At 43.7% G+C, this 20,190-nt stretch overlaps 1 protein-coding gene and 1 pseudogene across 1 annotated transcript in view; both read left to right on the plus strand.

Annotated features, from left to right (window-relative positions):
• The window catches only part of LOC126095508 (uncharacterized), a 346,398-nt gene that overhangs the window by 5,420 nt on the left and 320,788 nt on the right, over positions 1-20,190 (plus strand). The gene's annotated exons all lie outside the window — the stretch shown is intronic.
• LOC126095978 (5S ribosomal RNA) lies at positions 3,781-3,898 on the plus strand (annotated as a pseudogene).

Below are 20,190 nucleotides of genomic sequence, written 5' to 3' on the forward strand. Positions count from 1 at the left end.
GTCCCCTAGAACTTAGAACTACTTAAACGTAACTAACCTAAGGACATCACACACACCATGCCCGAGGCAGGATTCGAACCTCCGACCGTAGCAGTCCCGCGGTTCCGGACTGCAGCGCCAGAACCGCACGGCCACCGCGGCCGGCCCTCGTATTTACAATAACTAAGCGTGCACAGCGCCCAGATGCGATGAAATTATTCACTGATGGGTGGAAAATAGCTCATGAATATATGTGGACAGCTTCTTATTTACGAATACGAAAGTGCAGTGCCTATGTTGTGAAGAAGTACGATGCAATATTTCTTCTGATACTATGGGGACTACAGCTGCTGTGAGACACATGCAATTTCGAATATTAACCACCTCCAGCTATGTAATTGAACGGTAAAAACGTAAATTTGTGCCAGAACAGGACTAGAACCTGGATTCCCACTTTATGCGAGAGGTAGGCTTCACCACTTCGGCTATCCGGCCATGACTCACGGCCAGACCAAAACTTCCGTATGTCGTCGTCATTAATGCTATTCACGTATGGGCGAGTGATTTATTTGTAAGTCTCAGACCCGTTATTGGCCGATAAATACGAAATTGCAGTGCCTGTGTTGTGAAGAACTGAGATGCCCTGTGCCTTCGGACATACATGCATGCGACCTACAAATCAAATATCACCACTGTACGGGAATAACATTACTGGAATGTGCGAGTACAGGTATGACACGTGGACGACGACAAATGGAATTTTGATTCTATCCTTGGGTCGCGGTCGGATAGCCGAAGCAGTTAAGCCAACCGCTCACGTAAAGCGGGAAATTCGGGTTCCAGTCAGGCCCGACACAAATTTTCATTGTCGTCATTTCATTATACATCTGGAGGTGGTTCATATTCGCAACTGCGAATACATCTGATGGCTTCTTCTCTTGTTCTGGTGTCCAAGCAAAACAGCCGTACTCCCTACCTCACAACATGTCAGTGTTCACGGCGTCTACATCTGCGTCTGTCATTAAATACGTACTATGCAAACCATTATGAAGTGCATGGAAGAGTGTACTTAGTATGGTAGAACATTCTAGGGTTTCTTCGCATTCCAGTAGCATATGGAACGTGAGAAAAAGTCTGCTTTAGAGCCTGTGTAATGCTGTAATTTCATCTGTCTTCACGGTCTTTACGAGAGCGATATGTAGCTGTTTGGTATGACCCTTGGGCGCCAACCTATTTGTGAACAGCCTCCTTTGTAGACTGACGACATTTTTCCAGTATCCTGCCAATTAACCGAAGTCTGCCACCAGCCTTAAGAGTGAGCCAACGTGATCATACCATTTCACATCCCTACAAATTGTTATACCCAGGTATTTGTATAAGTTGCTTCACTGTAATTGACAATCATTGTTACTGTACTCATAGGATACTACGTTTTTTTCGCTACGTGGAGGACACAATTTTACATTTCTGTGCTTTTAAGGCAAACAGCCAATCCTAGCAGCAGATTGCCATCTTATCAAGATCTAATTGGATATTTCTGAAGCTGTTTCAGACAGTAATTCGTTATGCACCGTCCAGTCACATTAATGTGACACCGCCTATGTTTGATGTCAATGGCCGGTGGTAGCATTAGCGATGGAGGGTATATAAAGCGTGTTTGGGAGATGCGGAAAACAGTGCGGTCGTTGTAAGACGGAAACAGAGCGATTCATCTGATGTCCAAAAGGGCATAATCATTGGCTTTCGCGACTAGGGTGGAAGCATTTCCGAAACGGCTAAGTTTGTAAACTCGGCGTGCCGTTGTGGTTAAAGTATACCGTTCATGGCAAAATGACGCTATTCAAAACCGGCGCCGAGGCAACATTGGTGCAGTACGGGCCATAGACGACAAGGGGTGAACGACGGCGAGAGAGATGCGTATGGGTGAATAGACACGGCACTGTCGAGCATCTGACCGCCCAGATGAGCCAAAGTGCTACCAACAGCGTCTCATCATCGACCGTCAGCGAACGTTGCTCTGTATGGGCCTCGGCAGCTGGCGCCCGCTCCATGCTGACAGTTGTTCCTCGCCGAAGACTGGAATTTCCGCGACAGTACCGGAGCTGGATGTCCACTGAGTGGTGACGGGTGACCTTTCCGGATGAATCACGTATTATGCTACATCTGACAGAAAGAAAACACTATGCAACAATCATCAGAAGTATCGAGGCCGGAATAGGGAGGGCAGTGGTCAGAGAAATGTATCCGTGGCATTCCCAGGGCGATATTGTCATTCTGGAAGGCACAACGGATCGACATAAGTATGCACATGTCCTTGGGGACCATGTACACCCTCACATGCAGTTTGTTTTACCTCGGCACGATGGCATCTACCAGCAGGACAACGCAACGTGTCGCACAGCTCGCAGTGCAGGTACGTGGCCACCAAACTCCCAGGATTTAAAACCAATCGAGAATCTGTGGGACCTCTTCGATCAACCTGTTCTCTCATAGATCCTCAATAGAGAGGCACGGGCCTGTCGGTGCCTCCCAGAACGTCAGTGACTGTCGTCCTGCACATCTCGCAGCTGTTTGAGCTGCTAAAGGTTATTATTAAGGCTTTTGACAGTCGCAGGTTCGAATCCTGCATCGGGCATGGATGTGTGTGATGTCCTTAGGTTAGGTAGGTTTAAGTAGTTCTAAGTTCAAGGGGACTGATGACCTTAGAAGTTGAGTCCCATAGTGCTCAGAGCCATTTGAACCATTTTTTTGAGCGCTGTAGACATACGCATCACTTGCGAAACGTCTGAGGTTAGTATTAATTAATATTGACTGCACGATTGTTAATATGAGCACCATGTACAGGAAAGGGACCCAATACACTTTCCTGGGGTGTACCATATTCGACGACCACATCTGTCGATGTCTCACCATCCAAGACAAGTTGCTGCATTCTCCTACCACGAAATCCTCAGTCCAGTCACAAATTTTGTTTAGTACTATCGTACTTTCGATAATAAGGTTAGGCGCGGTACTGAGCCAAATGCTTTTCGGAAATCAAGAAATACTGCATCTACCTGACTGCCTTAATCAACGACTTTCAGAAAGCCATGTGATACTAGAGCGAGTTAGGTTGTTTCCGAAATACAGGCTGGGTGGCATGCAGGTCATTGTGTTCGAGATACCTCATTATATTCGAGTTCAGAATATTTTCTAAGAACGTACAACAGCTGGATGTCAGGGATATTGGGCGGTGGTTTTGTAGATCACTTCTGCTACCCTTATTGTAGGTAGGCGTGCTTTCTTCTAAACACTGTGCATGGTTTTTTTTTGTTCGGGGGATATACGGTATACTATCGTTAAAACAGGGGTTAAGTGGGCCACAAAGTCTGCACCTCATAATCATTTTATCGAGCCCTAAAGCTTTGTTCAATTTAAATGTTTTCAACTGTTTCTCAACACCATTAACGCTAATATTTATTTATCTCGTCTTTTCAGTGGTGCGACAATTAAAAATTGCGGCAATCCTTCTAGATTATCCTTTGTAAAGATACTATTGAAAACAGAGTCAAGCATTTCTGCTCTTCGCTTTGCTACTTTCCGTGTCAGTTCCTTTCCCGACCACGAGTATCTGGACGCTAGCTTTGGTGCCACTAACAGCCTTTACATGCACCCAAAATTTCTTTAGTTTTTGTGAGAGATCTTTCGACAATGTTCTCCTTTGGTAGTCGTTGAAAGATTCGTCTTCGTCTTTTGAACATAATGCACAAAGTAGTTGACATACAGCGATATGGAAATAAGGTTAACTTTCCTGCGATGTCAGCCAACGGCCTTGCCGCAGTTGTACCACCGGTTCCCGTCCGACCACCGAAGTTAAGCGCTGTCGGGCTGGGCTAGCACTTGGATGGGTGACCATGCGCTCTGTCGAGAGCTGTTGGCAAGCGGGGTGCAATCAGCCCTTGTGAGGCAAACTGAGGAGCTGCTTGACTGAGAAGTAGCGGCTCCGGTTTCAGAAATTGACATACGGCCATGAGAGCGGTGAGTTGACCACATGCCCCTCCATATCCGCATCCTGTGACGCCTATGGTCTGAGGATGACACGGCGGCCTGTTGGTACCGTTGGGCCTTCATGGCCTGTTCGGGAGGAGTTTAGTTTTAGTTTAGTTTCTTACGATGTAATAGCACTAGGGCCTCAAACGGATCGAGCGCTCACCTGTCACCTTCAGTGGAGCCGACTACACTCATGAGTTTAGTCTGGGCGTATACGGCAGGATAGGAAAACTGGGGGAAAACACGACTACAGAGAAGCCACCATCACTACAATTTGTATCTCGTTTTCCACAGGAGATCGTAGCTTACGGATTGGGCATGCGGTTGACAGTACCACCAAAAGGATGGGCTTCCTACCTACAATTAAAAATTAACCGAATTACCTTCGCAGGATAGGCGTTAGAGACTCCGCAACTTGTTCGCGCTGGAGGAGCGAACCGTTTTTATGATTCGAAAAAAGCACAGCTAATTCCCGTTTGCCGGCCGTGGTGGCTGAGCGGTTCTAGGCGCTTCAGTCCGGAACCACGCGACTGCTACGGTCGCAGGTTCGAATCCTGCCTCGGGCATGGATGTGTGTGATGTCCTTAGGTTAGTTAGGTTTAAGTAGTTCTAAGTTCTAGGGGACTGATGATCTCAGATGTTAAGTCCCGTAGTGCTCAGAGCCATTTGTACCATTTTTTTCATTCCCGTTTTAAAAGAAGGGTCATTGAACAGACGCTCAAAACTATATGTCTATATCACTGACGTCGGTCTGTTGTCCGGTCCGGAACACGCTTTACGTTCGCTTATGATTACATTTCTGGAAGTCCAAAAATCTCCTCTGTACGAATCGACATGGCTTCCGTGATCACTCATCGCACAAGACTCTGCTCGCTCTGTTCATCCACGAGATCCAGAAAGAAGAGGCTACCGGTGCCCAGGTTGTTGTGTACCATGATTTCCAATAGTGGTTCGTTACAATTCCCTACCCCAGCCTTATGAATAAAATACAAGCGTACGGAATATCAGATCACCTGTTTAATTGGACTGAAGACTTCTTATTAAATGGAACACTGTTACAGGATCATTGCTTTTCACGTATATACAGGGTGGTCAGAAACAGTTAGAAAAGCGTGTCAGGATGCCACAGGGTAGGATGTGCAGAGAAATAATTGTTAAGAAAACGTAAGATATGTTGCGCTGTTTTCGAGTTAATTAGCACTGAAGTTAGCTAGTCAGGCTGTTGCACATGCAGATTCAGGTGGCTACAATTTGTGTCAGTTGTTGCTATAGTATAGACGATAGCACACGAGACTACCCAGCCTCTGGCTCGGGTTCGAACCTTACTACTGTCCCATGTCCAGTTTTTGAATCGCTCTCGTTTTCGGTTTTAGGAAACCAAATGAAGAACACGTTTGGTGACACGAAGAAAAAATTAGAGAGGATCGAGCTCATACGGAGACTAACAATAATCACACTTCCTGCTGACGATTTGATACGAACAGGAAAGGGAGAAGTAACAGTGATACAGAAAGTACCCTCCGTCACACATCGTTGGTTCGCGGGTTATATATATATATATATATGTGTGTGTGTGTGTGTGTGTGTGTGTGTTACCGCGACCAGTTATATAAACGAAACTATGCACTTTCTCATTATTATCACCTCTAAGCTCGTTTAAGGAAACGCAACTTAAAAAATGTACTTGCCCACTCATTTCCACGAAGAGATCCTGCATCATAACTTGGTCTGTTTTTGTGACGTTAGTGCCATATTTGTTTAACCGCAATTTTTCAATAATCAAAGAGAACTGTATTTGTTGCCTGTTACCTGTATATGTTATTATGATCTGTTACCTGAATTAGAGCCTACGCAATGTGAACCCTGCATTTAGCTTAGTACTTAGACCCATACGAAAGAAGCTCTGCCCGCATCTCGTGGTCGTGCGGTAGCGTTCTCGCTTCCCACGCCCGGGTTCCCGGGTTCGATTCCCGGCGGGGACTTATACAAAGTTGATAGAATCATTTCGTAGGATCAGCAGAACGGTGGGTACGAAACTCATTGAAACGTTGCGACAAAACGAGGAAACCAATGAGCTTGTCACCCGCTATGTTTTAATAATCAGTACGGTAATGGCTGCATCATAACACATTAAACGCTAGTATAAAGTTAGCACCATCTCGCACAAATTGCTCTTCGGCCATTAATGGTATCTACGTTTTACTGTATGCCAACGCGCTCTGATTTATTACTTCTGATTTAAGTAATAACTGAGGAGATGCATTGTCTGACAAACATAAATTCTTTTAAACATTTTAACCCTGCCTTCTCAAAGAATGCAGTTTCACTAACAGAGCAGCTTCTGCTGTGAAGAAGGTGTGAATCGTAAATCTACACATTGAAAATACTGCATCCTAATGATGTAACGTGTAGAAACTTCTGACCAGATTAAAACTGTGTGCCGGCTGGAACTCGAAGCCAGAACATTGCCATCTGTGGGCAATGCCATTACCAGCTGAAAAATTCAAGCACTTCTGCAAGACTGAATGTGCAGAGAAATGGCTTAATCACAGACTAGGTCATTCTTTCTGTAATGAACCTTTCGCCTTTTCCTGAACTATGCGCCGATTTGAAAATTCGTGTTATGGCGTTAACTATCTCATGAAGCCTATAAACAGATTCTGAGTCCCTCCCTCTTCCCCCGCCCCCCCCCCCCCACACCAACAAGAAATAAAATAAAATAAAATTACGCCGCAGATCCATACAATGGATATCGTTGATAGAAATAAAGAATTAAACTGAGTGCAGTCCATTCTGTGAGATGGGCTCCGGAGTTCACTTGTGCTAATGGTGCTGTTCCAAGTATCAAGTAAAAAATAAAAACATTTCTTCAAAGTACGTGGTTTATTAGTAAACATAGTTCACAATAACAGCCGTCAGCTATGTGCGGGACAAATTACTTGGTTACCATTGCTCATGTTTTTCCATTGTTTCCAACTCAGTTTTCGCATGCCTTCACAAAAATAAAGCACTGGAGGTTTTAACGACCTACCTCAACATCAGTGCAGTTAGAATTACCTGTGGCAAATGTGTATAGACATGTATCTTCCCACGAGATTAACGGATGTGAGATCACAAAACAGAAGTATAAATATGTACTTCATAGAGTAATTAAGCTACCTGGTGGTGAACACTGTTTTAATTTATAACACTTTTAACATAAAAAATGCAAATGTGGCAGCAGTAATATTTGAATCAGTTATTCCTTCCAACACTCGTTCTGCCACCTTACCATAAAACAAACGTAATTTTAACGATCTTTGGAATGACTGTCAAATGATGTGTAAAGCGTCTCATCTTAAAGCATTTGCTGAGCTGATTCCAAAATGTCTTACATTGTGCGAGAGATCCATATTTCGAAAGTTATGTGGAATTGAATTTTATTAATTTTGAATTGAATTTTATTTATATTAATTCACCTGATACGTTTGGGAACCAGCTGTATGTGTGAAATATTATCCTTTGCCCTCGAGCGTTAATTGAATGACCTTTGCTTCTGAAAACATCGTTTAATTGAATTTTTATGTCGCATAGCAGATGCCTCTGTCAATAAGTGACAATTTTATACGTCGCCAAAAGAGTAGGTCCTCCATGAAAACTATCTTATCGTGGGCTATAGTTGTTATACGACTAGATCCTCAATTCAAGGTAGCTAAATATGGGCTCATGAATTTACATGGTATGAAAATTCGAAATATGTGTCCCTTACAGGAATCTGAAGAAACAACTTCAGAAAGATTGTGTGGAATCTGTGTAATCATCAAGCAGTTACAAATGTTAAGTTGTTGGTGAAAACGTGTCTTGAGTATAATAAAAATAGAAATTAAGGAATATCGGGTTATGTTAAAGTCTGTTGCAAGATGTGATCGACTTTGCTTCGATAATCTATAATCGATTGCTTTAATTATAACTCGCTGTCGGAGACAGGATTTGGATTCCAGCTGATAAATTATCTGATCAAAAGTTTCCGGTCTCTCCCATGTAACGCGGAGTTGTCACGAGCTATGGACCCTACAGTATAAAAGGAGACCTAGAATATAGTCTCGTCAGTAGAAAATCAATAACAATAGAATATGTGCCGGGAGAACACAGTGACTTTGAACATATACTGTTTATTAGACGTCACCTGAATAAAACAAATCAATCTGGGACATTTTCGATTTTCGGCTGTTGGTGATGTGATTGTTAAGTGGGAACACGAAGAAACAATCACAGTTAAACCAAGACCTGGCAGATCTCATTGTACTGACGGACAGGGAGCGTCGGTCTCTGCAGAGGGTGTTTGTAAAAAATCGCATAAAACCAGCAGAAAGAATCATTCGTGAGTTCCAAAGTGCTTACAGTAGCTCAGTTACGACACTGACTGTCCGTAGGGATTAATTAAGCTATTGCGCCTGCGTGTGCATCCATGTGCAGACTGAATGTACACGAAAGACCAAAAGTATTAAAAAATTTTAATTTATAAACCTTATTTAAGACACTCACCAATAACGAACTGGTCGGGACATGGGAATGGACATATCAGATAATTGGAGACTCCATTTGTAATGGTAAACCTAGAAACACCCAGCGGGGTGCACTCAGCTCTTGTGAGGCCAATTAAGGAGCTACTTGATGGGGAAGTAGAGGCTCCGGTCACGAAAACTAACAACAGACGAGAGAGCGGTGTGCTGACCACAAGCCCCTCCATATCCGCATCCAGTGCCGCCAGTGGTCTGAGGATGACACGGCAGTCGGTCAGTACCGTTGGGTATTCAGGGCCTGTTCGGACAGAGTTAGTTAGTCGTAGTTGGTCGTAGTGTGCGTAAAGAACTGAGTCGGTCCGTTGTATGCTGAAATGACGGTGACCGCCATAAGACTGGAGGCGCTAGTGGCAGATGAAAGACCGCATTACTTGATAGGTGCTGCCGGATTTTGGACTTCAAAGGCTGGGATACGCCTTAATTGTACAACAAGTTTAAGAGACTAGTGAGGCAGAAATGCCGGCCGGTGTGGTCGAGCGGTTCTAGGCGCTTCAGTCTGGATCCGCGTGACCGCTATGGTCGCAGGTTCGAATCCTGCCTCGGGCGTGGATGTGTGTGCTGTCCTTAGGTTAGTTATGTTTAAGTAGTTCTAAGTTGTTGGGGACTAATGACCTGAGATGTTAAGTCCTGTGCCGGCCGCGGTGGCCGTGCGGTTCTAGGCGCTGCAGTCCGGAATGGCGGGACTGCTACGGTCGCAGGTTCGAATCCTGCCTCGGGCATGGATGTGTGTGATGTCCTTAGGTTAGTTAGGTTTAAGTAGTTCTAATTTCTAGGGGACTAATGACCTAAGATGTTAAGTCCCATAGTGCTCAGAGCCATTTGTACCATTTGTTAAATCCCGTAGTGCTCAGAGCCATTTGAGGCAGAAACAACGTGCAACTAAGTGGGATACGGAAATACTAAGGAGTGAAGAGATACCCTTGAGGTTCTCTGAGGCCTCATATATTGCAATAATGAATAGCTCGGTAGGCAGTTCAGTTAAAGAAGAAACGGCTTATCTGAAAAGGGCAGTCACAGAAGCTGGAAAGAAAAATATAGGTACAAGAAATGTAACTGCGAGACTACCGTGAATAACAGAAGAGATACTTCAGTTGATCGACGAAAGACGGAAGTACAAAAATGTTCAAGGAATACGGAGGTACAAGCCACTTAGGTATGGAATAAACAGGAAGTGCAGAGAAGCTAAGGCAAAATCGAACAAATCGAAAAAGATATGATTGTTGGACGAACTGACGCAGGATATAGGAGAGTAAAAACAACCTTCGGTGAAATTAAAAGCAAGGGCGGTAACATGAACAGTACAATGGGAATTCCACTGTTAAGCGCAGAGGAGCGAGCGGATAGGTGTAAAGAGTGCATTGAATGATTCTGTGAGAGGAAGGACTTGGCTGAAGCAGAAACAGGAGTCGACAGGGAAGAGATACGAGATTCAGTATTAGAGTCAGAATGTAAAATAATTTTGGGCGACTTAAGAGCAAATAAGGCAGAAGAGATGGATAGCATTTCATCGGAATTTCCAAAAGTAATTGGGGAAGTGGCAACTAAACGACTGATCACTTTAATGTGTAGAATATATGAAACGGTCGATATACCATCAAGCATCGTCCACACAATTCCGAAGATAGCAAGAGACGACAAGTGCGAGAGTTAAGGCACAGTCATCTTAACAGCTGATGCGTACAATGTGTGCTGACATGAATAACACGCAAAGGAATGGAAAAGAAAATTGTGGATCTGTTAGATGACGATCAGAATGGCTTTAGTAAAGGTAAAGACACCATCGACGCAGTTTTGACGTTGCGATTGATAATGGAAGCAAGACTGAAGAAAAATGAAAGCACGTTCATAGGATATGCCGACGTGAAAAAGCGTCCGACAGTGTAAAATAGTGCAAGATGTTTGAAATTCTGAGAAAAGTAGGGGTAAGCTATAGGGAAAGACGAGTAATATATAAAATGTATAAGAACAAAGAGGGAACAGTAAGGATACGCGGAGTGGTCGCGCGCTTTAAGGCGTCATGTCAGGATTGCGCGGCCCCTCCCTCGGGCATTGGCGTGTGTCTTGTTCTTAGCACAAGTTAGTTTAAGCTAGTTTAAATAGTGTATAAGACTAGGGACCGATGACCTCTGCAGTTTGGTGCCTAAGGAATTCACACATATTTGAACATTTGGAATAGTAAGAGTGCGACACGAAGAACGAAGTGCTTGCATTAAAAAGGGTGTAAGACGACGATGTAATTTTCACCCCTACTGTTTTATCTATACATCGAAGAAGGAATGAAGGAAATAAAAGAAAGATTAAAGTGTGGGATTAAAACGCAGGGTGATAATAAGATTCGCATATGACACTGCTATCTTCAGTGAAAGCTAAGACGAATTACAGGATCTGTTGAGTGGAATGAGCAATCTAGTGGGTACAGAATATGGTCTGAGAGTAAACCGAAGAAAGACTAAAGTGGTGAGAAGTATCAGAAACGAGAACAGCGAAAAACTTAACATTGGAATTAGGAATCACGAAGTAGACGAAGCCTAGGATTTCAGCTAGGCAGCAAAATAACGCATGACAGACGGAGCAAGGAGGGCATAAAAACAGGCTAGCACTGGCAAAAACGGGATTTATGTCTAAGGGGAGTCTACTAGTATCAAACATTGACGTTATTTGAGGAAGAAATTTCGGAAAATGTACATTTGGAGCACAGCATTGTATGGTAGTGACACATGGACTGTGGGGAAAACGGAACAGGATAGAATCGAAGCATTTCAGATGTGGTGCTACAGAAGAATTTTGAAAACTAGGTCGATTGATGAGGCAAGGAATGAGGAGGTTCTCCGCACAGTCGGCGAGGAAAAGAATAAAGTGGAGGAAATCAGTATAAAGGCAAAGCTCCTACCAAAGTAATGTATGGTATCTGAAGCATACATAATCGAATTTATAATGGAAGTGGTAGATACATATAAGACATAAACAATTATGACGGAGTTACGCAAGTAACAAAATAAGGCGTTTGCATTTCCTGGATGGAAACTGGTATAAAGGCACTCGCTGTCCAGCCTCCGTTCTTCCTAATTACCTAAAAAATTGTCTTCGGCACTGATTTTGTTAGGGTTCGTAGTTCTTGCAGTGAAATTGTCACCAACTCTTCTCGTATCTCATTTCAGCTCATACACGGCCCAAGCAATGCGTGATTTACCTTTACTGCAGAACGATGCCAAAATTACAACACTTCCACCATCGAAATTTTTACTCATTCTTACCTGCTGCTGTGTTCATTGATGCCATTCGTACTGAAATCCACGCGAATCATCTAAATTAAACTTCTCATCAGTGAAGATCACTTTACCCCATTCTCATGTCCATGACATACGTTTTTATCAAACTCCAATATAGCCTGTTTATGTTTGGGTGTTATAGCAGGTTTCTGCAGTCGTTTCTAGAATATTTGTCATTTGACAAAAAATGTTGTACACATCAGGTAGTTAAAAATGGTTCAAATGGCTCTGAGCAATATGGGACTTAACATCTGAGGTCATCATCCCCCTAGAACTTAGAAGTACTTAAACCTAACTAACCTAAGGACATCACACACATCCATGCCCGAGGCAGGATTCGAACCTGCGACTGTTGCGGTCACGCGGTTCCAGACTGAAGCGCCTAGAACCGCTCGGCCACACCGGCCGGCACATCTGATAGTTACTGGCCACTGTAAATCAGCAACAAGTTGAAAAGTATAACGACTTGTGACACTCGCTTTGCACGAAAATAACAATTTCGGTGCAGCAGATAATTTTCTGCATTGCCCATATTTTCCCTTCTGTCCTCACGTGCGCCCAATCTAACGAGGGTGTATATCAATGTACTTGAACGGTTCAACTACTTGGCAATTTGATGATTAGAGAGACCCATTTCTTTCTATGCACCGATTTTTGTTTTTTCATCACATGATAATTGTTTTCCCCGTCGCATTGTCACAATCATGGCGTAGGCCGGTATTACACCACCATACTGTATTTCTTTGACAAAGAAATATGATCAGATATTCGTCAAATTTCTTTGACAATGATCTTTGATGAGTCGTTAAAAAGGGGTATTACACTGTCACCGTATTTTCCATCAAAGATCAAGATGGCAGGCAATAATTTGTCATTATGAGCTGCAGCTGCTTGTATCACAGTTGCATTGTGTGAGCGTTTGTAAGAGAAGCGGCGGAAAAAGAGGTGAACATACTTGGGTGAAGCCGTCAGTTTTACGTCGAGATAATAAAAGCATCCAGCAAATTTAGTTACTAGAGCCTACTACAAAGCAGAGTACTCATTCGAGAAAAGCTACACTGCTGGCCATTAAAACTGCCACCCCAAGAAGAAATGCAGATGATAAACGGGTATTCATTGGACAAATATATTATATTAGAACTGACATGTCCGAGGCATTTTGCTCTAATTGTTGCCAGCATGAAGTAATAGGTTTAACATCAGAAGAGGCACCAGTGTTAGCACTGAATAGGGGATCATGGAGGAACTGTATTAGGGGGGCTATGCTCCAGACTGAACGCTGAAAGGCATAATCAGTCTTAAATGATGGTGATGATGATGACTGACATGTGATTACATTTTCACGCAATTTGGGCGCATAGATCCTGAGAAATCAGTACCCAGAACAACCACCTCTGGCCGTAATAACGGCCTTGATACGCCTGGGCAATGACTCAAACAGAGCTTGGATGGCGTGTGCAGGTACAGCTGCCCATGCAGCTTCAACACGTTACCACAGTTCATCAAGAGTAGTGACTGGCGTATTGTGACGAGCCAGTTGCTCGGCCACCATTGACCAGACGTTTTCAGTTGGTGAGAGATCTGGAGAATGTGCTGGCCAGGGCAGCAGTCGAACATTTTCTGTATCCAGAAAGGTCCTTACAGGACCTGCAACATTCGGTCGTGCATTATCCTGCTGAAATGTAGGATTTCGCAGGGATCGAATGAAGGGTAGAGCGACGGGTCGTAACACATCTGAAATGTAACGTGCACTGTTCAAAGTGCCGTCAATGCGAACAAGAGGTGACCGAGACGTGTAACCAATGGCACCCCATACCATCACGCCGGGTGAGCATGGCCAGTATGGCGATGACGAATATACGCTTCCAATGTGCGTTCATCGCGATGTCGCCAAACACGGATGCGACCATCATGATGCTGTAAACAGAACCTGGATTATCCGAAAAAAATTATGTTTTGCCATTCGTGCACCCAGATTCGTCGTTGAGTACACCATCGCAGGCGCTCCTGTCTGTGATGCAGCGTCAAGGGTAACCGCAGCCATGGTCTCCGAGCTGATAATCCATGCTGCTGCAAACGTCGTCGAACTGTTCGTGCAGATGGTTGTTGTCTTGCAAACGTCCCCATCTGTCGACTCGGGGATCGAGACGTGGCTGCACGATCCGTTACAGCCATGCGGATAAGATGCCTGTCATCTCGCCTGCTAGTGATACGAGGCCGTTGGGATCCAGCACGGCGTTCCGTATTAACCTCCTGAACCCACCGATTCCATATTCTGCTAACAGTCATTGGATCTCGACCAACGCGAGCAGCAATGTATACGATTAACCGCAATCGCGATAGGCTATAATCCGATCTTTAGCAAAGTCGGAAACGTGATGGTACGCATTTCTCCTCCTTACACGAGGCATCACAGCAACGTATCACCAGGCAACGCCGGTCAACTGCTGTTTGTGTATGAGAAATCAGTTCGAAACTTTACTTATGTCAGCACGTTGTAGGTGTCGTCAATGGCACCTGCCTTGTATGGATGCTCTGAAAAGCTAATCATTTGCATATCACAGCATCTTCTTCCTGTCTGTTAAATTTCACGCCTGTAGCACGTCATCTTCGTGGTGTAACAATTTTAATGGCCAGTAGTGTATATGTGCAGAGGACAGGCTCACCTTAACACTGCGATTTCTTACTACAGGGGAGAGAGCCACTCTAGCTCACAATACAGCAGTCGAATACCAGTGCACATTAACCAAAAAAAGAATTCCTTGAAGCGATTTATAAAGCACCGAAGAAGAAATATCTGCAAGTAAATGTTTAGTACAATATATAGGCGATAAGTACTATTTTAATTTTGAATAATTTAATTAACAGAATTAGTGTTCCAACAACCACAAAATTACTAAAAAGTACGAAACAGATAAGCACGTTGACACTCGTGGCATCCAGAATTCAAAATTAGACAAGTAGAATTGAGAGCCAAGAATTTTTTTATTTTAGAGTGTGCCCTCCTCATATATTCTGGTTTGCTGAAAAGGTGCCTTGATGTTTCTAGAAGTAGAGGTGGATGGCTGTAGCTGAGATCGTGGATTTGAAGTCGTCTGCAGCATATCCCATCGGCCTGTCAGCACTCGATTAATAGCATTCACTGTGGCCTTGCTCACTCCCCAGCCCCAGTCGAAGTAAGGTTATTGAAAAGGGTCGAAGGAACACACCATACAAACTTCTCAGTCCTATTTACAAACACACTACAGACGTCAAACAGTTGTACGATGCCAGCACTTCAAGCGATTACATTTTACAATGCAGCGAACAAAATAAGAACAACTTTTATGATCAAAACTACGGTGAGACCCGGGATTTGACCATATTTCTTTGACGAAAGGCGAGATTTGACAAAAGTTCCGTATTTAACTACCAAATTTATTTGACATAAATATTTGACATATCAGCTTTCACAAAATATATAATACTGTAAGAATGGCCTTATGGTCACAACACGCACTGTCACCGCGCAAGCCGACTGCCTTTATACCCTCTGCCACCTTAATCGTTGATGTCTTGTTATACAGGGTGAGTCACCTAACGCTACCGCTGGATATATTTCGTAAACCACAACAAATACTGACGAACCGATTCCACAGACCGAACGCGAGGAGAGGGGCTAGTGTAATTGTTTAATACAAACCATAAAAAAATGCACGGTAGTATGTTTTTTAACACAAACCTACGTTTTTTAAATGGAACCCCGTTAGTTTTGTTAGCACATCTGAACATATAAACAAACACGTAATCAGTGCCGTTTGTTGCATTGTAAAATGTTAATTACATCCGGAGATATTGTAACCTAAAGTTGACGCTTGAGTACTATTCCTCCGCTGTTCGATCGCGTGTATCGGAGAGCACCGAATTACGTAAGGATCCAAAGGGAATGGTGATGGACCTTAGGTACAGAAGAGACTGGATCAGCACATTACGTCCACATGCTAATACCTTTTTATTGTTCACTGACGCACATGTGCATTACCATGAGGGGTGAGGTACACGTACACACGTGGTTTCCGTTTTCAATTACGGAGTGGAATAGAGTGTGTCCCGACATGTCAGGCCAATAGATGTTCAATGTGGTGGCCATCATTTGCTTCACACAATTGCAATCTCTGGCGTAATGAATGTCGTACACGCCGCAGTACATCTGGTGTAATGTCGCCGCAGGCTGCCTCAATACGTTGTTTCATATCCTCTGGGGTTGTAGGCACATGACGGTACACATTCTCCTTTAACGTACCCCACAGAAAGAAGTCCAGAGGTGTAAGATCAGGAGAACGGGCTGGCCAATTTATGCGTCCTCCACGTCCTATGAAACGCCCGTCGAACATCCTGTCAAGGGTCAACCTAGTGTTAATTGCGGAATGTGCAGGTGCACCATCATTCTGGTACCACATACGTCGACGCGTTTCCAGTGGGACATTTTCGAGCAACGTTGGCAGATCATTCTGTAGAAACGCGATGTATAATGCAGTGCTCTCCGATACACACGATCGAACGGCGGAGGAGTGGTACTCAAGCGTCAACTTTAGGTTACAATATCTCCGAATGTAATTAACATTTTACAATGCAACAAACGGCACTGATTTGTTTATATGTTCAGATGTGCTAACAAAACTAACGTGGCTCCATTTAAAAAACGGAGGTTTGTGTTAAAAAACATACTTCCGTGCATTTTTGTATGGTTTGTATTAAACAGTTACACTAGCCCCTCTCCTCGCGTTCGGTCTGTGGAATCGGTTCGTCAGTATTTGATGTGGTTTACGAAATATATCCAGCGGTAACGTTAGGTGACTCACCCTGTATACTGTACTTGATATCAAATGCCATACCATTTGACTGCGTTTTCCAGTATTCTGGATCTCATACTGTTGCATATACACTGTGGACAACTATTCCAAGAGCCAGTGTTTTCCTGAAAATATTCATGACTTCATACTGATTTCCGCTACCGTATATGAGAAACAAGAAGATGTGACATATCCCGCGTCCGGCCATCCTGATTTAGGTTTTCCGTGATTTCCCTAAATCGCTCCAAGCAAATGCCGGAATGGTTCCTTTGAAAGGACACGGCTTACTTCCTTCCCCGTCCTTCCCTACCCCGATGAGACGGATGATCTCGATGTTTGGTTCCTTCCCCCAAACAACCCCAACCCAAGATGTGACTTCTGTTAAGACATCAGGGAATAAATTCCACGATACTAGAGGCAGCTGCAGAGGGTAAGATCTGAAGAGAGGGCAGAGACTGGAATACATCGAGCAAGTAGCTAAGAACGTACGTTGAAAGTGCTACTCCTGAGATGAAAAAATTGGCAGAGGAGAGGAATTCGGGGCGGGCCGCATCACAGCATCAAACCACGGTCGCCAACAGTGCCGGGACGGCTGTGGCGCGACTGCTCGCTAGCACGCGAAGTGCGTGCCGTGCGGGCGCTGTGGAGGCCCGGAAGCGGTGCGCAGCGGAGCGTGCGTACGGCGGCCAGAGCCAATTACAGCGACCGCTGCTGCCTACGTCACGTCACAGCACCAGCACACTACAGCTGGATCGCTAACGGGGCACTAATCTGCACAGAGCCGCTGTTTGCCAGGCGCAAGCACCTGCTCCACGCCGTGTCGCGTGGCCGAGCGCCCCTCTTCACGAGCACGCGATGTCTGAGGCTATCAGGTGGATATGATGTTGGTTCATCTACAAGGCTGCGTGCTTTAAGCGCCTCGCGTAAACTGCGTAGTTATCTTGGAACTGCACAGACGCACACGAGCCGGTTTAGAGTCACGCTTTAATGGAAGCTTGTTACTTACATATTAACTGCACTTGTGGTGGTACACGTCGCCTGCCCACCACTTCCGCTAACAAGTGGAACCGAAATTGATCCCATACCTTGTGACCTGGGCAGCGTTTCTGTATTATAGGCAGGATTGTCCGTCCTGTCTTCCACAACGCTGAGGGTTCGACAATGTTTTCTTTATGGGTGGTTAACCTATTCACGCAACTTTTTACATTTTTTAATTTTTTTAATCTTTAGTCTTCTGACTGGTTTGATGCGGCCCGCCACGAATTACTCTCCTGTGCCAGCCTTTTCATCTCAGAGCAGCACTTACAACCTACGGCCTCATTTATTTGCTGGATGTATTCCAATTCTGTCTTCCTCTACAGATTTTAACCTCTGCTGCTCCCTCTAGTACTGTGGAAGTTATTCTCTGATGTCTTAACATATGTCCTATTAACCACTCCCTTCTTCTTGTCAGCGTTTTCCATACAGTCCTTTCGTCGCCGACTCTTCAGAGAACTTCTTCATTACTTACCTTATCAGATGTCCACGTAATTTTCAACATTCTTCTGTAGCACAACATCCCAAATGCTTCTACTCTCTTCGGTTCCGGCGTTCCCACAATCCATCCCAAATGCTTCTACTCTCTTCGGTTCCGGCGTTCCCACAATCCATCCCAAATGCTTCTACTCTCTTCGGTTCCGGCGTTCCCACAATCCATCCCAAATGCTTCTACTCTCTTCGGTTCCGGCGTTCCCACAATTCATATCTCATTACTACACCGTGCTGTGCTCCAAACGTACATTCTCATAAATATCTGCCTGAAATTAAGACCTATGTTTGATACTGGAAGACTTCACTCTGCCTGGAATGTCCTTCTTGCCAGTGCTAGTCTTCTTTTTAATCGTCCTTGCTCCGTCTGTCATTGGTTATTTTGCAGAATTCCTTAACTTCATATACTTTTTGATCGCCCATTTTGGTGTTAAGTTTCTCACTGTTCTCATTTCTGCTACTTCTCATGACTTTCGTCTTTCTTCGATTTACTCTCAGTCCCCATTCTGTACTCATTAGACTTTTCATTCCGTTCAGCACAACTGTAATTCTTTTTCACTTTCACTAAGAATAGCAATGTCAACAGCAAATGTTATCACTGAAATCCTTTAACCTTGAATTTTAATCCCACTGTTGAATCTTTCCTTAATTTCCGGCATTGCTTCTTCGGCGTATAGGTTGAACAGTTAGGGAGAAAGTCTACATCCCTCTCTTACACTCTTTTTAATCCGAGCACTTCGTTTTTGGTGTCCCACTCTTATTGTTTCCTCTTGTTTCTTATACATATTGTATATTACCTGTTTTCCCCTGTACTTTAATCCTATTTTTCTAAGGATTTCGAACATCTTGCACCATTTGACGTTGTCGAACGCTTTTCCCAGATTGACAAATCCAATGAACGTGTCTTGATTTTTCTTCAGTCTTGCTTCCATTATCAACCGCAACGTCAGAACTGCATCTCCGGTGCCTTTAGCTTTCCTGAAGCCAAACTGATCATCATGTAACAGAGCCTCAATTTTCTTGTGTATGGTACTCTTGTAAGCAACTTGAATGCATGAGCTATTAAGCTAATTATGCAATAATTTTCGCACTTGTCGGCTCTTATAAAATATTTGATATTCCTTGTATGAAGTGTATCTAACAATAATTAATGTGTGTAGAGATATTTAGAATGCTCTCTTCGTAATACAGAAAAATTCAAATGTAATATTAGACGTCTGTAGAAATATAGGCTTAGAAATTTTTGTGGTGGTTTGTAGGAACTAAACGTAATGAGTTAAGAACTCGGTACCAGTCTCTTCGGGTATGTGTGCTACACTGTAACAAAGTGTACCTATTTACTAGGTTTTGTCTGTATATAGGCACTTACAAAATTTGTGTTTTTTTTTTTTTTTACTCGTCAGAAGGTACTTTAAGAAATGTGGCATTCTTATTGAAGAGGGGGGAGAAAAATATAGTTTCATGTTACAGTGAAACGAATTTTTATCAATAGTTTCATCTGTCATTTAATCAGTATTAATTTTGTGCACTTCATGATAGGCTAGTGCAACTCAGTGGAGAAGTTAAGAGAAGACCAGAAATTAGTTTTGCAGACTATCGTCTTTCTAGGTATAGCATAAGCAAATTACAGGGTTTCCTGAACATATGGATACAAAATGAACATGCCTACTGTACCATAAAGGCTCACAAGCCTGTCTCATGCATACCTTCAAGATATCTCAGGAATTGAGAAATTTTACGCCGAACTGCTTCAGTATAGTTTACAGCTGGGAGAAGAACCTCAACTGTATAAATTGGGTACATGTTTATCACTACTTTTATGAATATATACTTACAATAGACAATCGAACGCCAGGTCTTGGTTCCCACTTGCCTCTACGGCAAACACGCGACAACCATGTTTGCAATGATAAGTGCAGTTCATAGCTGAGCAGCCACCCATATTTATTACGAATTCAGTACATTTAATTAGGAATCTCCACTCAAATCGTG

This window comes from Schistocerca cancellata, chromosome 8, assembly GCF_023864275.1.
Source record: "Schistocerca cancellata isolate TAMUIC-IGC-003103 chromosome 8, iqSchCanc2.1, whole genome shotgun sequence".
Classification (NCBI taxonomy): domain Eukaryota; kingdom Metazoa; phylum Arthropoda; class Insecta; order Orthoptera; family Acrididae; genus Schistocerca; species Schistocerca cancellata.